The sequence below is a fragment of the Bos grunniens genome, chromosome 26, assembly GCF_055505025.1.
Source record: "Bos grunniens cultivar Pamir isolate PY7600 chromosome 26, Bosgru_T2T1.0, whole genome shotgun sequence".
Taxonomy (NCBI): domain Eukaryota; kingdom Metazoa; phylum Chordata; class Mammalia; order Artiodactyla; family Bovidae; genus Bos; species Bos grunniens.
In genome coordinates this window covers 30,713,056-30,734,598 of record NC_141190.1, presented here as the reverse complement: position 1 = coordinate 30,734,598, position 21,543 = coordinate 30,713,056, and the positions used below count along the sequence as shown (strand labels likewise).

General features: G+C 47.7%; 1 long non-coding RNA gene across 1 annotated transcript; it reads left to right on the top strand.

The window, feature by feature from the left end:
- Positions 1 to 12,317: 12,317 nt before the first annotated feature.
- Positions 12,318 to 15,925, top strand: LOC147344314 (uncharacterized). Its single transcript, XR_015155158.1, has 2 exons — positions 12,318 to 12,513; positions 15,661 to 15,925. It is a non-coding gene; the product is annotated as an uncharacterized LOC147344314 (long non-coding RNA).
- The last annotated feature ends 5,618 nt before the right edge of the window (positions 15,926 to 21,543 follow it).

Sequence of the window (21,543 nt, the reverse complement as noted above, 5' to 3'; positions counted from 1 at the left end):
GCAGAGAGTTGCCAAATGATTTTCTCCCCCTCTTGAGCTTCGTTGAGGGAAATTCTGAGGAAATAAATTTCTTCCCAGTATCCTGTGGATTGGTTCCAGCTAGCTTCCCCGTGGCACAGAAAATGATAGCAACATTTATTGGGTACTTCATGCCAAGGGCTTTTAAGTAGATCTTGAAGGGAGAAGCTGTGAGCAGTTCTGTTCCTTAAAAGAGAGACAGCAGGTGACTCTGCCAAGCTCACATATACAGCAAATCCAGAGCCAAGACTGAAGCCCAGGAGTTGACCATCGGAGCCCTTGTATGCACCCACCAGGCTACTGTGATTCTTAAGAGAAGGCGGATTTGTCATATGTAGCCTGAGGGGAGGAGAGAGGTGCGGGGACAGGTGGATCATTACAGGGAAGCTGAGTCACAGGGCGAGTGTTTCTGGAAAGGAGCCCAGCCCCAGAGTTGGCTCCCTGAAACGGCGGGAAAAGCTGGACACAGCCGGCATACACCTGGAGGGAAGGACTGAAGGCTTGGCTTGGCTCGTGGGTACAAGTCAGGATAGAGAACAAGAAAGGACCAGTACTCCTGAGCAGTGAGGGTTCAGGGCCTGGGGCTGGCCAGAAAGTGAAACCCCGGAGCAGCCCCCGTCCCTGTCTCTGATGCTCGAGGTGTCCCTGGCTCACAGTGTTCTAGTCAATTCTGGAGTCTGAGCTGGGCTGGAGAGCATGCTGGGGATGGAAGACCTCAGGGGAACTGTAATCTCCAGGATGGGTCTTTGGAGGAAGAGCTGGACATTCCCATGGCTGATGGTGGAAAATACTCCAGCGCCATTTTTTCTCTTGATATCTTGAGATTCTGCCTCATTAGTACACAGAGAGCCTCCTGAACTTTTTCCCAGCTGCATAGTATTCCGTCTGTGGACGTTTTATAATTTACTAGCCAATCCTATCCTAGTGGGGGCTTCCCTGGTGGCTCAGATGGTAAAGAATCCTCTTGCAATGCAGGAGACCTGGGTTCGATCCCTGGGTCAGGAAGTTCTCCTGGAGAAGGAAATAGCAACCTATTCCAGTATTCTTGCCTAGAGAATTCCATGGACAGAGGAGCCTGGAGGTTATAGTCCATAGGGTTACAAAGAGTCAGACACAACTGAGCGACAAACATTTTTACTTTTCACGCCTTAGGGGACATTTAATTTGTCATCTGCCATGATAAGCATTACACTTTGGTCTGTAGGATAAATTCCTAGAAGCAGAATTAACAAATCAAACAGTGCAAGCCTTTATAATTGTTTGACATGTTGCCAACCATAGTGATTTACTGATTCACCAACAGCAAATGGAGGTGAGAAGAGATCCCACCAGAGGCTAGTGGGGCACTTTCGCAGCAGCCTCTGGGAAATCCATACCCTTTGCCCCTTTTCAGAAGGTGGTGGGTCAAGGACACTTCATCCAGTGATTAGCACCTAAAGAATAAGTAAGACTTCACCCTGGCAGAGCTGCCCCCTTGAGATGTGTTATGGGGAGAAGGCTATCCAGGTGGCCCCAGCAGGGCAGGGATTGGGGTGGGAATGGACAGCAAGCAGCACAGCAGTGATAAGCTTGATTCTTTTTAAAACAAGTTTAAACAACACTCAACATGATCATTTCATGAGTAACCCATGTTATAAATAGCATATCTTATTATTCCTAAAATAACCAAACAACTCCACATTTCTAAGAAATGTTTTGAAATGTAAAATGATTATTTTTAAGGCTAGGAAAAATAAGTCCAAATATTAACAGTAGCAAGATAGAGGCTAAGATAGAAATGGGTTTTAGAACCAGACAAACCTGAGTTGAGCCCTGTTCTACTCACACCAGCTCTTCATTAGGGCTCAGTTTCTGTGGTCATAAAACAGGGCTCATATCAGTGTGAAGGGTCAGGGGGCAGGGGCTCGTGTGGAGAGTGCTGGGGTGGGGGGCGTCCTTGAAGTGTGGTTCCCGGCAGAGTTTGCACTCAACGACTGCTGACTCTTATCACTGCAGGATGGTGACCTTGTGGTTAGTTTTTTCCTTTTATATTCTGGTCAGTTTGTTAGACGTCTTATTTTTAGAATCAAAAAAAAGAAAAGAAAAGAGTAAACCTCACGAAACAAAGCAAAGGTGAAGAGTGATAGGTGACGAGCGATATACAGGGAGCCAAGGGCGGAGAGACAGATGTTCTTTAGAAACTGTGGCTCGGGGCCTGAACTTAACCTGCAGTTAACAAGGCTGAGAGAGAGTCAGGTGGGCGCACCCACGGGTTTCCTTATTAAGCATTTCCTGCCTTTGAGCCCACCCACCCATCCCCAGCGTACCTATCTCAGGGAATCCCCAGGCTAACAAGCCCTTCCTCACGCACGCCCACTCCCAGCAAGCAGGCCGACAGGGCTGGGCTTGGGGTTTACCAGAGCCCACCCCGCCTCGCCCTCCACCCGCTGCTCTCAGCCTGTGCGCTTGGGCTGGGGCGTCTGACGCTCGGTGATGTTAGGGAAGGAGCGAGGACCAGGGACCACAGCGTCTATGCTTTGTCCCACGTGGCTCTGCCTCACCTTCCTGTACTTTGTTTCTTTTTTATTTATTACAATATTATTTTAAATTAATTTTTATTTGAGTATAGTTGCTTAACGGTATTGGAGAAGGCACTGGCAACCCACTCCAGTACTCTTGCCTGGAAACTCCCATAGATGGAGGAGCCTGGTGGGCTGCAGTCCATGGGGTCGCTAAGAGTCAGACACGACTGAGCGACTTCCCTTTCACTTTCCCCTTTCATGGGTTGGAGAAGGAAATGGCAACCCACTCCAGTGTTCTTGCCTTGAGAATCCCAGGGACAGAGGAGCCTGATGGGCTGCCGTCTATGGGTCGCAGAGTCGGACACGACTGAAGCGACTTAGCAGCAGCAGCAGCAGCTTAACAGTATTGTCTTCTTTTTTACTGTAAGTATTTTAAGGTCTTTCTTTTAGGTAAATCCTGTGCTACATGACTTCGGTCGTGTTCGACTCTTTGAGACCCCATGGACTATAGCCCACCGGGCTCCTCTGTCCATGGGATTCTCTAGGTAAGAATAATGGAGTGAGTTGCCATTTCCTCCTGTGGATCTTCCCAACCCAGGGATTGAACCCGAGTCTCCTGTGTCTCTTGCATTACAGGTGGATTCTTTACCACTGAGCCACCAGGAAAGCCCTTAGGTAAATTGGGCTTCATTAAAATTTAAAACTTTGTGCATCAAGGGCACACTGACAGGGTAAAAAGGCAACCCACAGAATGGGATGAAATATTTACAAATAAATATCTGAGGAGGGATTAATATCCAGAATATATAAAACTTAACAATAAAACAACCCAATTCAAAGATGAGAAAAGAACTTGAAGAGACATTTTCCCTACGATGATAAAGAAATGGCCAGTGAGCACATGAAAAGATGTTCAACATCACAAATCGTTAGGAAAATGCAAGTCAAAACCACAAGGAGAGATCACTTCACATATGGTAGCTATCATCAAAAAAGCAGAAGACAAGTGTTTGGCAGGGATGTGGAGAAACTGGAAACATGTGTATTGCTGGTGGGAATGGGAAGTGTGCAGCCTCTGTGGAAAACAGTATGGAGGTTCCTCAAAAAATTCATCATAGAATTATGTACCCAGAAATTCCACTTCTGAGTATATATACAAAAGAAATGAAAGCAGGGACTCAAATAAATGTCTGTGTGCCTTCATTCCCAGCAGCACTCGTCACAGTAGTCAAAGTGGAAACAACTCAAATGTTAACTGACAGATGAAGAGATCAGCAAAGGTGCTGTATACAAACAGTGGAATGGTATTCTTTCTTTCCTTCTCTTTTGACTGCGTGGCACGTAGGATCTTAGTTCCCTGACCAGGGATTGAACCTGTTCCCCTTACATTGGAAGCACGGAGTCTTATCCACTGGACCACTAGGGAAGACCCCACTACGCTATTGGGCTGGCCAAAAAGGTTTTTTTGGTTTTAAGGCCTCCCTGATGGCTCAGATGGTAAAGAAAAGTAAAAGTGGCTCCGTCGTGTCCATGGAATTCTCCAGGCCAGAATACTGTTGTGGGTAGTCATTCCCTTCTCCAGGGGATCTTTCCAACCCAGGGATCAAACCCAGGTCTCCTGCATTGCAGGCAAATTCTTTACTAGGTGAGCCACCAAGGAAGCCCAAGAATACTGAAGTGGTAACCTATCCCCTCTCCAGTGGATCTTGCCAACCCAGGAATTGAACCTGAGACTCCTGCACTGGAAATGGATTCTTCACCAGCTGAGCTACCAGGGAAGCCATTAGACAGTAAAGAATCCATCTGCAATTCAGGTAGACCTAGGTTCGATCCCTGGGTTGGGAAGATTTCCTGGAGAAGGAAATGGCAACCCACTCCAGTATTCTTGCCTGGAAAATCCATGTACAGAAGAGCCTGGCAAGCTACAGCCCATGAAGTCTCAAAGAGTTGGACATAACTGAGCGACTTTCCCTTTTAAAAAATAAAAGACACATTTTTTATTTTCACTAAGAATTTTATTAAACAGTGTATTTGACTGAACGACTTTCACTTCACTTCACTTTGCTAACCAAATGAAATTTTGGGCCAACCCCACTATCTTAAGAAATTCTAGCAGATGCTACAACATAAACCTCAAAGACACACTACGTGAAATAAGTCAGGCAAGAAAAGGACAAATATGATTCCTTTATAAGGGATTCTATTTATAAAGGATACCTGGAACAGACAAATTTTTAGAGACAGAAAGTAGAATAGCTGTTACCAGGAGCTGGGGGAGATGGGAAACCGGAGTTACTGTTTAATGGGTATGGAGTTTTAGTTTGGGGTGATGAGAAAATTCTGAAGATATACTACTGTCACTGAACTGTGCAATTAAAAATGGTTAAAATGGTAAGTTTTACATATACTTTACCATAATAAGAAAAATCTGATGCAAGGACCATTAAATATCTCTGAGTGTAGAGAATAGCTTGCTCATTCTACAGAGAAATAGATTGAGGCTCAGAGAGGTGGGGAAAGTCATTCCTTTAACATCATTTTTGATACCTGAAGTGTAACAAGTATTCTTGAATTTAAACAATACAGATAACAACTGAAACCGCTTTGGGCCACCCTTCTTAGCCACATCCCCTCCCCAGGGGGTAACAATGGTGAAATCACTTTGTGTGGATTCTTCTAGATCTATTTTGGTAGGTGTGCAGAAGTGGAACCATTTTGTACTTACTTTGCAACTTGCCCTTTATACTTGGTGCTCTTTCTTGGAGCTCTTTCCTGGTCAGTTCATATGAGCCAACTCACTTATCTACATTGCTGTGTCGTGTGTCAGAGAATGCATGTTGAACAGTTGAATGTTCCCCTACTGTTGGACACTTGGGCTATTCTCAGTATTTGGCGATAACAGACAATTCAGCATAAGTTCCTCTTTTTGCACATGCAGAAGAGTTTCTTTAAGAAAACGTCTATTTACTTATTAAGGTTACAAGCTTACATGAATGAATGTCAGTAAAAAGTTGCCATTTATTAGTGCTCAGGGATGGCTAAATATTTTCCATCATAATCTCACACATCATTACTCCTCCAGTTAACCCCATGAGGAAGTCCAATCACTGTCCCCACCGATAAGGTATAAGTCCAGAAAACGTGAGTCACTTGCCCGGATCACAGAGCTCACAAAAGGACCCTGGGCCAACCGTGAAAGGTCTCTCAGTCTGTGATCTCCTAAAGACAAGGCCTTGGGGCTCTTTCCTGCTGTGCCCTCAAATGTGTGGTTGGTCTGGATTGTCACGGGCACCAACAAACACGCCTTGAATATGGCTGAGCAAATGAAGCGGTGGCTGGGTGTGTGGAGCCCTCCTGTAGCTGGGGGCAGGCTGTGGTCAGTGTTGTTCACAGAAGCTGAGGTACAGAGAGGCCACGTGACCTGCCCAGCATCCTGGGCAGGGGGCAGCAGATGGCAGCAGGCAGCAGACCCAGGTCTTGGCGGCCTCCACGGTCAATGCCCTTCCTGTCACACTCCGGCAGCTTCCAAGATAAACCTGAAAGAGTCTCGCTTCTTATCAAACGGGAGTTGCACAGGATCTAGAGCTGGAAGAAACATTTGCTTCCTGATACCAGCTCTGCCCCCAGAACTACACGGAATTAATCCCAGCCCTGGACATGTGGCAGATGGTTCAAGTGCCCGAGGAGCTGAGACTGTTTCATCCAGGTTCAGTGGACCTCTCGTCTCCTGGTTCCCTGGGGCTCTGACTCGACTTCTGTCTGTAGTCAGCTCCCTAAGAGCAAGGCCTTCTCTTAGACTTCTGGGTCCTCCTGCTAGCTCCTGACCTGAATAGACGCTGATTAAACATTTCTTTTACTCCTATTTCAGTCACTTGCTCTTCAGCTGTTGATTCCAAATCAAATGGGGTCAAGCAGGCAAGGAAAATTATCAGTTCCCCGTGTAATACCCAAAGTTCTGGTCTTCCCAACAACAGCATCTTCCTTTGCTGCGTGCCTTTGTCTGTACTGGGATCTGTCCGAATAGCCATTGCCTCACTTCCTGCTCACATCAACTCCAAGAAGAAGGGACAGGAAGTGGAGGCTCTGGAGTAACTTACCCACAGTAATACAGCTGAGGTATGACAGCCTGAGATCAAAACCTTGCCTCGTGGCCATTACACTTGATATTCTCCAGCTGTCTCAGCCAGGCTCCAGTAGGAAATGGCACTCAAGTTGGGTTATTAAGGAGGATGAATAAAGGGACCTATGCAAAGGTGTGAGCAGAGTTAGGAGAGCCACAAATGAGATCACGGTACCCCTGGCTGGAGCTAGCATAAATGGGAGGGGATGGTTATGGGCACCTGAGCCCAGAGGCTATGTAGAGGGGCACCTCCTGGCAGGAGTTGTGGTCTTCAATGAAGGGACATAGGCAGCGACCCTTCAAGGAGGAAAAAAATATTCCCAACTTACTCATGCCTCTTTTCCTCTTTCCATCCAATCTCCAGTCAGCGTCCCACTGGATAAATCTATTTGGAAGCCAGGGAGCAAGAGAGCCCCTGATATGATCCACAGAAGTCAGCTTCGGGACACAGAGGAGGGTTAGAGAGTGGATGGGGAGGGGAGGGCAGTAGTCAGAAGGTCCCCAGCACACTGACTAATCTGGCAGAATTTACAGACTCGGAAGTTGTGGCTGAAAGACCAGTATATCTTGAGATCTATGTGTCACAAACAGAGATGGAGATTTTCTTCCTTTATTTAAAATTCAACCTCATCTGCATTAATCTTGTCTCAAAAGCAACTATTTCTCCTCCCCATCACCTCTACCAAAGGAAACAGGCAGATGGAAGGCTAAATGTTGGGTGGGCCCCTTCCTAGGCAGGGTGGCGGTGTAACCCAGGACTCAGACCACTCAGTTTCACCTTCCTTTCCAAAAAAGGACCCCAGACCCACCATGAGCCTCCACCTAGAAATGTAAGTACTTTGTGAAGCAAGAACCTTGGATGAGACCACGACAACTCCCCAAAGAGCTCAGGTCACCAGTCCTGAAGCCTTTACTGAGAATGCATCGCATATGCCCTGTACCGTACCCGTGAGGAGGGCATACATTTGAATCAGACCCAGGCCCTGCCCACATTTGGCACAGTCTAGTAGGAAACTCAGACACATAAAACATAAATTAGAGAACATCATGGTAAATGTACTGGTATAAGTGTGTACACACACAACTCAAAAATAAAAAGACAATAAACTGAAAAAAAAATAAGGAAAGGATTTGAATAGACATTTCTCCAAAGATGTATCAATGGCCTGTAAACAACATGTTCAACACTGCCATTAGTCATTAGAGAAATGCAAATCAAAACCACAGTGAGATACCATTTCACACCTACTGGGATGATCATAATCTAAAAGGCAGATAATAACAAGTGCTGGAAAGGTGTAAAGAAACTGGAACCCTCACACTGTTGGTGGGAATGCAAAAGGCACTTTGGAGGAGTTTGGCAGTTCCTCAAAATGTTAAGCATAGAATTATCATATAATCCAGCAATTCCACTCCTGGGTATATACCCCAAAGAACTGAAAACATACGTTCACACAAAACCTTGTACACAAACTCTTAGCAGCATTGTCTAGAATAGCTCCAAACTGAAAACAACCCCAACATTGATTGAATGATAGATGAATAAATAACATGGTATGTTCATACAATAGAATATTATTCACCCATAAAAATGAATGGAGTACACTCAACTGATAGCAGTGAAGCTATTTCAGTGTAGTAAGATTTCACCTTTTCCCATGTGAGGGGATATAAAGCAATTAATATCTTAAAAGTGAATATTAGAAAAGTTTGAAATGGACATTAAGAACAAGGGAAATTCCTGAAAAGAAACAAACCCCAAGATTTTAAATTGAAAATGTATTATTTTCCTCCATTAAAAATGAGATTTAATATTTAATTTTAAAATCTGTTTTTAATTAATTTCTTAATCTGTTTATCCAATTTAATTTTTGTTTGTTTTGAGTTCTTGCTTTTGGCCACACTGTGGGGCATGCAGGGTCCTAGTTCCCCAACCAGGGATGGAACTCACGCCTCCTGTAGTGGAGTACAAACAGCAGAACTGCCAAGGAATTTCTGTTTATCCAATATTTATTTTTAACACATATCACATTTCCATTGGATTCTTTTTTATATACTTCCGGTTAATTTAAAGGAAAAAATAACCCACACAGGTAAATAAATAAGAGCATTGGGTCTACTAGAGGATTATCTAGGAAGACGACATTTTATTTTTTTTAACTGAATCTTTCATATAGACCCTTCATCCTGATGGTGTTAGGTGAGGTTGAAAAGTATGCTGAGAATTTATTATTCGTCCTATTTCTCTTATGACCGTAGATGTCATCCATTTTCTTAGTCCAAGAAATGCAGTCTTTTTTTTTAAAAAAAGATCTTTAAAGTGTTCTTGTCCTGCCTTCTTCTATCATCTCCTGCCCTACTAAGAAAAGGTGAGCACAGAAACACATGGGGAAGTGAATGTGATGGTGAACTAATATTTACAAAAACAAGAGCACATATTTGAAACAGATTCTGGTCTCTTATTATAGACATTATAAATATTTTCTGTAAATTAAAATTGTAATAATTATACTTTTACCAATCTTTACATGCAGTGCAAAAAAATTATATGGAAACTGATTGAATCATCTCAGTAGGAATGGATGAAAAAGTGTGAGATGGGTATAAAATTTATTTAAATTTAATACTTAATTTGTTTAGTATATACATGTGACTTGCTAAATAAATCTAGAGTCATTCATTTTGAATAAGAAGCTACTGTTTTCCTACTGTGTAATAACTATCTTATTCAGGAAAATAACTTGGTCAAACAATAAAATATATTGTTAGCTTAAAAAAATGAAGGACTGGATATATGCTACAACATGGACAAATCTTGAAAACATTATGCTAAGTGAAAGAAGCTAGACACAAAAGGCCACGTATTGTATGATTCCATTTGTATGAAATGTTCAGAATAGGTGAGTCCACAGGGAGAGAAAGTAGATTAATGATTGCCAGGACTGGGGTTAGAAGTGAAAGCAAAGTGATTGCTAGTGGGTGTGGAGTTTATTTGGGGGATGATGAAAATGTTCTAGACTTAGTGGTGATGGTTGTACAGTTTTTCAAATATGCTAAAAACACTGAATTGTACATTTTGAAAGAATGACTGTTACGGTATGTGAATTATATCTCAATAAAAAGAAATAAAGAGAAATATGCAACAGTATGAAGGTAAGCAACCCACAGAAAGGATAAGGATAGTTATAAGGGCTTCCCAGGTGGCTCAGATGGTAAAGCATCTGCCTACAATGCGGGAGACCTGGGTTCGATCCCTGGGTCGGGAAGATCCCTTGGCGAAGGAAATGGCAACCCACTCCAGTAATCTTGCCTGGAAAATTCCAAGGACAGAGGAGCCTGGTAGGCTACAGTTCATGGAGTTGCAAAGAGTCGGACACGACTGAGTGATTTCACTTCAGGTGACTCAGTGGTAAAGAATCCGCCTGCCCGTGCAAGAGTCGAAGGAAGGAACCCAGTGGGTTCAGTCCCTGGGTCAGGAAGATCCCCTGTAGGAGGGCGTGGCAAACCACTCCAGTATGTTTGCCTGGAAAATCTGTTGACAGAGAAGCCTAGTGGGCTACAGTTCATGGAGTTGCAAAAGAGTCAGACATGACTGAGCAATTGAGTGCGCGCGCACGCGCACACACACACACACACACACACACACACACACACACACCCTGAATAGTTACAGCTTTGTGGGGCGGTTTCCCAGAGTAAAAGTACCATCTAAGCCTGGTTTCAAAGGACCACTGAGGTTCACCAAACAGACTAAGTGGGAAGGAAGGTCTTTTCAGGCAGAGAACAGCGCGTGCAAAGGCCCAGCATGAAAACAGTAAACAGCGCAGGTTACTCTGCTACCTGCAAGTCCTCTAGTCATTATGGGCATAAACCCTGGTGTACAAACTCAGAAGTCATTTTTTTAGAAGAGGAATTCATTTCTGACTCTGAGCCCCATTCCTCCAGACTGCAGAAAATGTCATCCCCATCATTTTCAGTGTTTCTAGGTTTGTGAGATGTTCAAGATCCTATTCTCTGCCAAGACATGGGATCAGCCACTAGTCTCCATGGCTTAGCCCAGAGATACCACTGTCCCTGTCTTTGACTTCCCTGCCTCCATGCAAAACAGAAGTCTTGGTCAAGGTCAGGAACCCAGAGCAGATGGTTCCACAAGCCTGAAGCACGGGGAAGAGGGGCTGAGCGTCGGGTGACTCCTCTCCAGGGTCTTGCTGTTTCCATATCCCCTGTCAGGAAGCAGAGCCGGGTGGGGCTCCTGCTGCTGGCGGCCTCCCTGTCTCCCACAAGAATTGTTTTCCAGGCCCCGGAGCAGGTGATGTAGGGAAACCTACTCTTGTCTGCTCCCCTAGGACCTCTGTCCATTCTGGTCAGTCTTCTCCATTTATCTCCTCTGCAAACTTCCTAAACAGCCCTTGGTTTTTGAACAAAGATCCAGCATTACTGTCAAACTACTCCCCCTTGAATAAGAGGAAGGAAAAGGAGATACTACATAGAGGAAAAAAAAAATAATATTCCAAAATATGTAGCTTTTTAAGTGACCACAGCATCTGATGAGATGGGCTCAGTAAGGCCGTAGGGAGGAGAGTCCCTGTGAGGAGTTCAGCCTGAGGTCGCTCCACCCTTCACTGTGTGACCCTCAATCACAGGTCTTTCACTAGTTGGCACAGGACCCGTACCCCTCCCCTCCCCGCCCCCCACACCCCGTGCTCTGCAAGTCCCTGCCCCGAGGGCTTCAATCCTGCAGAGTGTGCGGGGAGGGGGTGGGGGGCCCAGGCTTCCACCCAGCCCTGAAGCAGGGCATGAATTTGAAGGCGAGGTTGCAAAACCAGGGCCATGGAGGTGGAGGCAGGAAAGTGGGTCCAGACACGTTCTAGAGACCAGGTGAAGGTGGGACAGAGCGGGAGTTGATGAAAAGCAGGACTATTTGGCCTTCCAAACCCAAGAGAGCCAAGAGGACAGCCAGGAAGAGCAGAGGAAAGTGGAAGCACACGGAGCAGGAGGCTGGTCTGGGTTCCGCTGTCCCTTGATGGGTTGGGTGGTTGGGAGCCATTTAAAGGGTCAGCAGTTGCAGGGACAGGAGCTGTCAGCCTATGGAACCGACAGCTGGGATTGCAGGCAGCAGGTGGGGGTGCGGACTTGGGGAGGGGGAGCTTCCTCGAGTGCAAAAAGAGGGTCTAGCAGGCTGTAGCTGAAGCCGAGGGTGGGCCAGGGCCCCACTGGGAATCCATCCCCAAGGCATTCCCACAGGCGGGTGATGGCCGGTGGGGGAAAGCAGAGGGAATCAGGACGCAGAGGTGAAAACAGTGGTGGGGTCAGCTGACCTGGTCACCAGCTTTGCTTTGTGGGGAGGATGTTTATTTAAGGAAAATCACTCTGTTTACTCAAAGCTTTGGGCCGCAGCCCTCAGGGGTGGAGTTATCAGTGAAAGCTGCACTATTAATCAGTTGTGGGGCTTGGTGACAGACCTTCTTCCCTTCCGGAGAGTGGGAGGGACAGAGCAGAGAGAGAGGAAGGGACAGAAGGGGGCTGGCCGGGCCCCAGACAGAGTGGGAATGACTGATCCCAGGAGCAGGAAGGTCACAAGGGAAGTGGCCTTGAGGTGGCGCCAGGGCCAGGAGGGGTGCAGCGGGGAGCGTTGCCATGGCTCAGCAGTCATGGGACAAAGCTGGACGGAAATCACACTGTGGGATGCTCCCTGGCCAAGGCCAGGTTGCCCAGAAAGGAAGGGCAAACTTCCTGGATGGGCACCCAGATGCCGAGCCCTGGGGAGGAGGGCAGAGATGGGGGCTGTAGTGTTGTTAAGACAGTGGGGTCTCTTGGCCAAGACCTTGAACAAAGCCTGAACAGAGCATGCACCCCAAAGGATATGTGCTGGAGGTGAGGCTGAGCTGTCACTCAGTAACTTCCCAGCTGCTTTCAACTCTAGCTAGCTTGGGGAAGGGAGGGGTGTGGGCCTGCCCCTCGGGTAGGCAGGCCTGGCAGGTGGAGTAGGAGCTGATAGGGATGATGGGTGAGCAATGCGCAGGCTTGAGCGCTGGCCTGGGAGGAACCAGGGAAGCCGCCAGGGGCTGTGGGGTCTGGGAGGGCAGCTGGTCCAGAAAGAGGGAGGCGTGTGTATGGAGGAAGGGCTGCTTGGCGCCTGAGGTCTCCCTGCTGCAAGAAATCTCTTTATAGTGGACTTAGGACAGAGCAGGGTCATTCTTGCTGGGAATCTGGACCACAGTCTGGGGACCACTGCCCTGCGAGAACTCAAGGAATGATGAGGGAAGAGAGGAAGGAATGGAGGGAAGGAAGGAGGAAGGATCTCTCCTAACAATGGCATCAGTGGTACCCACCTCATCAAGGTGTTGGTGAGAAAGTACAGGTAAAGCCCCTGGCCCAAGACACACTAAATGCTCAGTGGAGGCCCCTGGTGTTGTCAGTCTATGGGCTTCCCTGGTGACTCAGATGGTAAAGAATCTGCCTGCAATGTAGGAGACCCATGTTCCATCCCTGGGTCAGACAGATCCCCTAGAGAAGGGAATGGCTACCCTCTCCAGTTTTCCTCGCCCAGCTTCACTCACGTGTGCCTCCTGCCTCCCTCCCCCAACCCTTCCTTTCCCCGCTCCACACAGGTTGTAGAACCACCAATTATGGGAACATCCAACTTGCTGTTCTGGGTTCATGGGACCCAAGGACCCCTTTCCACCACTTGCTGGCTGTGTGATCTTGAGCTCCCTATTGAACCTCTTTGTGCCTCAGCTTCCTCATTTGGAAAAGCAGGATAATAATGGTAACATACAGTGTTACAAGGGTGAAACGATCTAACACATGTAGAATGCTTAGTGCAGGGCCTGGCCTAGAAAGGAGAAGGAAAGTGAAAGTGTTAGCTGCTCGGTTCTGTCCAACTCTTTATGACCCCATGGACTGTAGCCCGCCAGGCTCCTCTGTCCCTGGAATTCTCCAGGCAAGAATACTGAAGAGGGTAGCCATTCTCTTCTTCAGGGGATCTTCCTGACCTAGGGATCAAACCCAGGTCTTCTGCATTGCAGGCAGATTCTTTACCATGTGAGTCACAGGGAAGCCCAGTGAAGGCTGGAGCTGCTTCACTGGGGGTATTCATGCTTTTGCTCCAAGGAGACATGTGCAGATCTGTCAGGTGGAGCCCCTCGAGCCACAGGCAGCCTGTGGGGTGTAGAGTGGAGGTAACACCAGCTCCCATGGAACCTGGAGGCGGACCTACGTGACCACTCCCCACAAGTGTAGATCCTGTGTCCCAGATCTGGCTTGACGTGGTGGGAAGCAGAGGCCTGCAGCTCTCCCAGTCCTTCCTGAACTCCATAGCAGATCCCTATCTGTCCATGAAAGGTCAAGCCGGGTGACCTCTTCAGACAGCAAAGCCCCTGGCCATGCGTCCTACCCCACAAAGCAGTTTCTTTTTCTTAATTGAACTACAACTGCTATACAATATTATATAAGTTACAGGTGTAAAATATAGTGAGTCCCACTTCTTAAAGGTTGTACTCCATTTACAGTTATTTTAAAATATTGGCTATATTCCCTGTGTACAATATATCCTTGTAGATTTCTTTTTTTTTTTTTTTGGCCATGCCTCTTGGCTTGTGGGATCTTAGTTCCCCAACCAGGGATGGAGTTCATGCTCCCTTCTGTGGAAGCATAGAATGCTAACCACTGGATTGCCGGAAAATCCCTGCTTGTAGATTATTTTATACCTAATAGTTTGTACCTCTTATTGGCCCATCCCTATTTTCAATCCTCTGTTGCCCCTCCCCCCACCACTGGTTATTACTAGTTTGTTCTCTATATTCGTGAGCCTGCATCTTTTTTGTTATATTCACTGCTGCTGCTAAGTCACTTCAGTCGTGTCCAACTCTGTGCGACCCCAGAGACGGCAGCCCACCAGGCTCCCCCGTCCCTGGGATTCTCCAGGCAAGAATACTGGAGTGGGTTGCCATTTCCTTCTCCAGTGCATGAAAGTGAAAACTGAAAGTCAAGTCAGTTTGTTGTATTTTTTAGACTCCACATGTCAGTGATATCATACATTTGTCTTTCTCTGACTTGTTTCAGATTAGCATAATGCCCTCCAAATCCATCCATGTTGCTGTCAATGGCAATTTTTTTTATGCCTGAGTAGTCGTCCACGGTTTTCACACACCACATCTTTATTCATTCATCTGTTCATGGGCGCTTAAGTTGCTTCCATATCCTGGCAATTATAAATATTGATGCTATGAACACTGAGGTACATGTATCTTTTTGAATCAGCGTTTGTTTCTTTTTTTAACTATGTAACCAGGACTTAACTTGCAGGGTCATATGGTAGTTCTATTTTTAGTCTTCTGAGAATCCTCCATACTGTTTTCTACAGTGACTGCATCGATTTACATCCCCACTAACAGTGGTTTCCTTTTCTCCACATCCTCACCAGCACTTGGTACTTGTGTTCTTTTTAATGACAGACATTCTGAGAGGTGTGAGGTGATATCTCACTGCGGTTTTGATTTGCATTTCCCTGATAATCATCGGATGTTGAGCATCATTTAAGCAGTTTCTTATAAAAATACAAAAAGGCCATCTGAAGCCTACATGGTTTTTAGATAGATGGGTGCTATCTTAAAAACCATACAAACATCAGTGAAATGGGGCTACGCATCAAGCCAGATGTCCTTTGAGGAAGAGGGACACTGGAGATTGTTTTCTTAAAGGGAAGGGGTGCCTTCCAAGAAACCTGCAGTGGTGAGTTGGCAGGTGCACGTCGGGGAGGGTGGCCAGCTGGGCCCATCTGGCTGGGGAGGGAGTGAAGGAAGAGACCTGGGCCACTGGGGGTTACTGGACAAGGGGACCTTGTGATGATTACCCAAGAGAGCTTTGCAGAATGAAGCTGCCCTGGGGGTTCAAGTCATGCCCTCCTTATTGCTACTGGAAGTCAGGAAGCCTGCCCTGTGTCTCGACTACAGGATTCAGGGTATGGCCAACTGCCAGCCCCGTTTCACTGGTGTCTGCTTCTCCTCCTTGTCCTTCCAGACATATTGATGAAACACCTCCTCCTGCCAACTCCAGGGGCCCCAGTGGACTGGAAGGACCTGGCTGCAGGCCCTCACGTACCCATGGCCACTACATGAGCACTGCTGGTCCATTGCCACCGTGGTCCCTCCTGGTTCCAGCCCCACCCTCACTGGCACCTTGGACTCCAGCGGGTTGAAAATTTCCAAGATTTCTCAGGTTCTCTATCACTTCTGGGTCTCTGTGTGGGCTGCCCCCCATCTGGAATAAAGCCTTCTACCCACTGTCTGCTGACCAACACTTCCTCAAGACTCAGACCAAACATCACCACCTCTGGGGGCCTTTCTTATCCCTTGGTGGCTGGTGCTTCCCCCTCGCACTCCCCTGCACCCTATTTCTATCTTGATTTCAGGACTTATCACTTGGATAATGCACGAGGAGACTACCTTAGATTCCCCCCAAATGGGGCCTGAATAAGGACTTGGGCACAGGTAATTTATGCCAAAGATGATGCTGCAGGCAAGGGATGGGAAAGGAGGGAAGGGTGACTGATCAAGATGGTCCTCTGTAGGAACTGGTGGTTCAGCTCCCTAGAAGCACCCAAGAAGTCTTCAGAAGGCCTGTCTGTCCCAGGGAAGGAGGCCTGTGTTCACCCACTGGCTTTGCCCCCCACTGCCAGTTAGTTGCTCTGGGGGAATGACCCCCTGCACGCTGCAGGCCTACAACCTCTTGCAGACCCAGCAGGTACCCGCAGGTGGCAGAGAGCCCTGGGGCAAGCACCAGGGAGGTAAGTTGGGATGTGGTTGGGTTTGCTGGGTACTGCCCAATGCAGCCATGGCTGAAAGCAGAGAGGGCTCAGGGGGTGTGGGATGGGCCCCAGGGATAGCTCTGTAGACCCCTGGGAGAGCGGAGTCATGTTCTGCTCATCTTACTGTTCTTGGCAAGTGCTGAGTAAATGTGGAATGACCAAGACATTAAGGGTGCAGAAACCAAGTGGTCCTGTCAGGGCCGGGGTCTGTAGCTGAGAACGCTAGTCTCCTGACTGTCCCTCTATGGGGCTGGGGGTCTCCTCCCTGTTGTCCACCCCACTACCTCCTCTTAGCTTAGAGCATCTTCTGAAACTAGGTTCTACTGGCTAAAGGGACAGGAAGATCCCTGTGTGATCTCCAGGGATCAGACACAAGGGGGGCAGTGGAATTTCTAGGTCCTATAATTAGCTCCACCTGCTTTTAATTATGGTGTCTCCTCATGCAAGAGTCAAATGTAAGGAAGAGTGTCAGGATGGCCTTTTCAAATTATATGAACATCGTTTGTCCAGGAAAGGGTGGGGCACTTTGGTGGACAGTCCTACAAGACAATCCCATGGTGAGGGGGTATTCCTCAAAGCAAAACCAAGATGCCATCACTGGATGTGTAGGTGGATGAGGGCAGCCTAAAACCACAGGCCGTAAAATTGGGGAAAAAAATCACTAACATCTTTATGCTATGGACTTGAAGGACACCCACAAAATCATGTATGTGGTGGGACTTAGAAACCTATGAGATACCCTCAGATAGAAGTTTCTGCTGCTAAGTCGCTTCAGTCGTGTCCAACTCTGTGCGACCCCAAAGATGGCAGCCCACCAGGCTGCCCAGTCCCTAGGATTCTCCAGGCAAGAACACTGGAGTGGGTTGCCATTGCCTTCTCCAATGCATGAAAATGAAAAGTGAAAGTGAAGTCGCTCAGTCGTGTCCGACTCTTCCCGACCCCATGGACTGCAGCCTACCAGGCTCCTCCACCCATGGGATTTTCCAGGCAAGAGTACTGGAGTGGGGTGCCATCGCCTTCTCCGAGAAGTTTCTAGTGAGTCCATAAAATGTTAGCTGGTAAGAAAGGAGCTGACCATGGTGCCCGGATGCAGCCAGATCTTCCTCTGAGCACTTTACAAACTGCAAATCCTTGTCCCCATCCTTCACCAGGAACTGCCTCTCAAATGTTATAACTAATGGAGTCGTTGCCTTGTGACCTGCCTCTTCCTCAGCCATGGGCATTCATTCTATCAATTTCTTCTTTGAATACCAACGATAGTTTAGGGGCTTTATGGTTTTGTTTTTTAAATTTTTAGCTGGAGGATAATTGTTTTACAAGGTTGTGTTAGTTTCTGCTGTACAACAGGTGCATCAGCTGTAAGTGTACATATACCCTCCCCCTTGAGCCTCCCTCTCGCCCCACCCCTCAACCCACCCCCAGACACACCAACTATTAACCAGGTCTTTGGGGCTCCAGAATAAGACCTCCTTGCCTTCAAGAAGCAGGCAGCAGAGATAAACAAGTAACTATTTCTGTAGCAGTCAAATGCGATGGCTTCAAGAACACAGGCAAGCACGAGGGGTTCTGCTGCTATGAAGGAGGGAGGGGTCCGCTCTTTCTTTTGTTTGAATAGAAGTCAGTCCAACCTCAATGCAAGTCTTACTCCAAGTGAAGGATAGAGGGAAGGGAGGAGGGGTGAAAGCAACGCCGACTGTTTCAGGAAAGCCTGGCGAGGCTGTCGGGGGCGCCCAGCCAAAAGCAGCAGCACAGGAGCCTGTTGTCTCCCAGGACCAGTCTGCACAGCATTCCTGATGCCCCATCACTGGCAGAGCGCAGCCCACAGTGATAGCTTTCGGTGAACGGTGTCGGATTCGTGATCTCTGAAGAAGATTTAACTTCGGGACCAGGGACCAGGCTTGATCACTCAAGAGCTTTTGTACAGCAGAGTTTTATTAAAGTATAAAAAGGGACAGAGAAAGCTTCTGACATAGACATCAGAAGGGGGACAGTGTCCCCCTGCTGGTCTTTAGCCAGCTGTTTTATGCCTGTGAGAAAGCTATTAATCAGATGAGAGCGACGCCTCAAGGCTGATGGAGTTTCACCAGGCCCCTCTCCCACAACATGCATTTTTGAGATAGGATGGCACGAGGTGTGTCGTCCCCAGCCATAAAGCAATTGATATGAATATGGTTCATTGAGCTATTACCAGCCCAAGGTTTGAGAAAAGAAAAAAGGTAGTCTTAGGTGGAACCATTTTGAAGAAAGGCAAATTCCAAAGCAAATACACAATTTCATTCACATAGCTTAAGAAAAACATTTCCATAGAGAAACCTCCTTTTAATTTTGTATGGAGAAGAAAAAAAAAATCTAACTAAAAATCTAATTGTAGTTTGTTTCCCCCTGCTGTTTAAGGGAGAGATAAAAAATGTCGCAGCCTCTGATGTCTGATATTTCCTCCATTTGGAGACCCCTGGCCTTCCTGCCTGTTACCCTCTCAACGGGAGCCATGCATTTCAGCACACAGGCGCTGAAGCCCGCAGCTAAGTACACCCCCTGTAGCCAGAGGTCTGCGAGGCTCATTCTCACTGGCCTCCCCAAAGCACTGAACTCTAATGACACCCTCCATTTGACGCTTAAGCAAAGATTGTTTTCTGCACTTGCAAATTGTTTTGGGTGCATCTTGACCTGTCACCTGGCCTGTGAGCTGCTCAGGGCAAGGGCAGCACCATAATTCTCCCTTCATCCATTCATGTATTGATCCATCAGTTCATTTACTTTTTTTCAACATGTACTTACTGCAATGCCCACTGTCCTAAGCACTAAGGGCTGAGCAAGGGGAACCTCAGGAGCCCAGAGGGAAGAGAGACCTTCAATAACTAACGATGAAATAGACAGGGAGTTTCTAGGTAAAGGTCAGGGAGTTTCTATTTCCCCTTTCCCATCCCCAGGAGGGGGTTTTCTCTGAAAGGACAGCAATCTCCAGGGCATAGCTCCTGCTGGGGACATGAGTCAGCCCAGGGTCAGGAGGAGCTCGCAGCCTGGCAGGACCATTGATGACACGGGCTTGGATTCTCCCGGGAACTGCCTCACGCCACTTCCCTGGGGCCCTCGGGGACAAGCAAACACCATGGACAGCCTTCAAAGGAGAAACACTCTCATGCTTCCTGCAGGGTAAAGGCCAGCTCTTCCTGCCCCCAGGAGCTTCTCAGTGTCTCCTTGAAATGCTGAGAAATCGAGTCTCTTTTCCCAAATATCTTTTAGAAGCGTCCCCACCTCTCTTCTCATAAAGGAATAAGTAAAAATATCTTGAATGAACGTTGAACTCAGGAGGCAGATGGGGAAGTTCTGAACTATGTGGCTTTTCCTTCCATCACATCAGGTCTGAGCAAAGCACTTCCCAGGCAGGCCTGGGCTGAATTCCAACACAGCCCAGCCTGAGTGCCCAGTTGACAGAGGAGGAAGCTGAGGCTCTGAGATGGTAAGGAACTTGCCCAAGGTCGCACCACAGCTAAGTGGTGGAGTTGAAACCTGACCCCAGGGCCTGTGCTCTTAACCACCCGCCACACTGCCCGTGGGAGGCCCCACTCTGTGGTTTCTCTTCCAGCTTTGCAGGTGGAGTGTGATATCAGCTCCTGGCAGGAGCTGGGACTTGTAAGCAGGACATAGAATCTGGACAGAATCTCCCTGCCCCCTGTGTTCAGCTGGAGTTCAGCTGGGGTTCACGCACAGCATTCCTCAGTGTCCGTGGGCTATGGAGACCATGACAGAATCAGGGTGCTGCCACCAACAGAAGTTTCAAGCATCAACCCCCCTCGCCATTATGTGTGTATATATAAAATGGAAATTTAGTGATATTAAAGGGTTAAAGACCATTGTGATAACTACCTCTCACTGCTTCTGCCATTAACTATCAACTATTAAGTGCTTATTATATGCAAGGTATACAGGTGTCAGCACACACACTAGTAAGAGTTTACAGTGTTATTATGTGGAGGTAAATGATGTCCAAAGCCTCTGAGATGTGAAGAGCTCCAGCCGTACAGTTTCAGGCATCAGATGGGATGGTTGCTTTTAAGCCCTGGGGTTGTCACCTTCTGTAACTGTGTCTAGGTCTTACAGTTCAGACTCAACTGCATGGATCCAGGGGAGCAATCTGGGGGAGGCTTTTGAGAAAACTTGGCAGGTCTGGACACCTGATGTGAAGAACTGACTCATTTGAAAAGACCCTGATGCTGGGAAAGATTGAAGGCAGGAGGAGAAGGAGACGACAGAGGGTGAGATGGTTGGATGGCATCACTGACTCAATAGACATGAGTTTGAGTAAACTCCGGGAATTGGTGATGGACAGGGAAGCCTGGCGTGCTGCAGTCCACGGGGTTGCAAAGAGTTGGACATGACTGAGCGACTGAACTGAACTGAACAGAACTAAACTGGCAGGTCTGGCTGCCAAACGACAATTCTGAGCAGCTTTGTAAGCTGACCCCCACTTCCTGGGTTGCTTTGGCCCCTACCCTGTCCAGTGGCCTTTCCTGATGATCTGGTCCTTGAGGGAATGGTCCACTTCTAGGGTTTCCAGCTCTGGGGGCCTTGGTCTGCGGACCTCTGCCAGGCCTGACCCCTGGAGAGGGCCAGGGAGCCCTGGGGTGTGGAGGAGATGCTCCTTCTGGACCCAGGTTCATGATTATCAGTGAGTGAGTGGCTTTAAAGGAAAAGAAAAGTCCAGAACACAGGCTTTTGAAGTATGGAGGCAAGGAGTAGCTGGAGAGGAGGAGGTGAGCACAGCCGGGAGAGGGGAGCCTCGTGGATCAAGGCCTGAGCTGTGCCCTAGAGAGAGGGAAGCATTCATCTGAAGGGACCCCAGCCTGAAAGGCCAGGGCTTGGAGAGAGCTCGGCTGCCAAAGGCCTCCGCATGGAGAGCCTTAGTCCCCTCTCAAGTTTCCTGCCTGGCTCTGCCCACTCCCGCAGGCTCCCGCAGGGCAGTGGTGGGACCACTCACAAGCTGACTTCTGTTTTCTTTTCAAAGCCAAAAAAGTCATCAAGCTGTCAAAGAGACTTTGCCAACACGGCTCCTGCTGGGAGGAGGTGCTAAGAGAGAGCCTTTTTTCTCTTGCTCT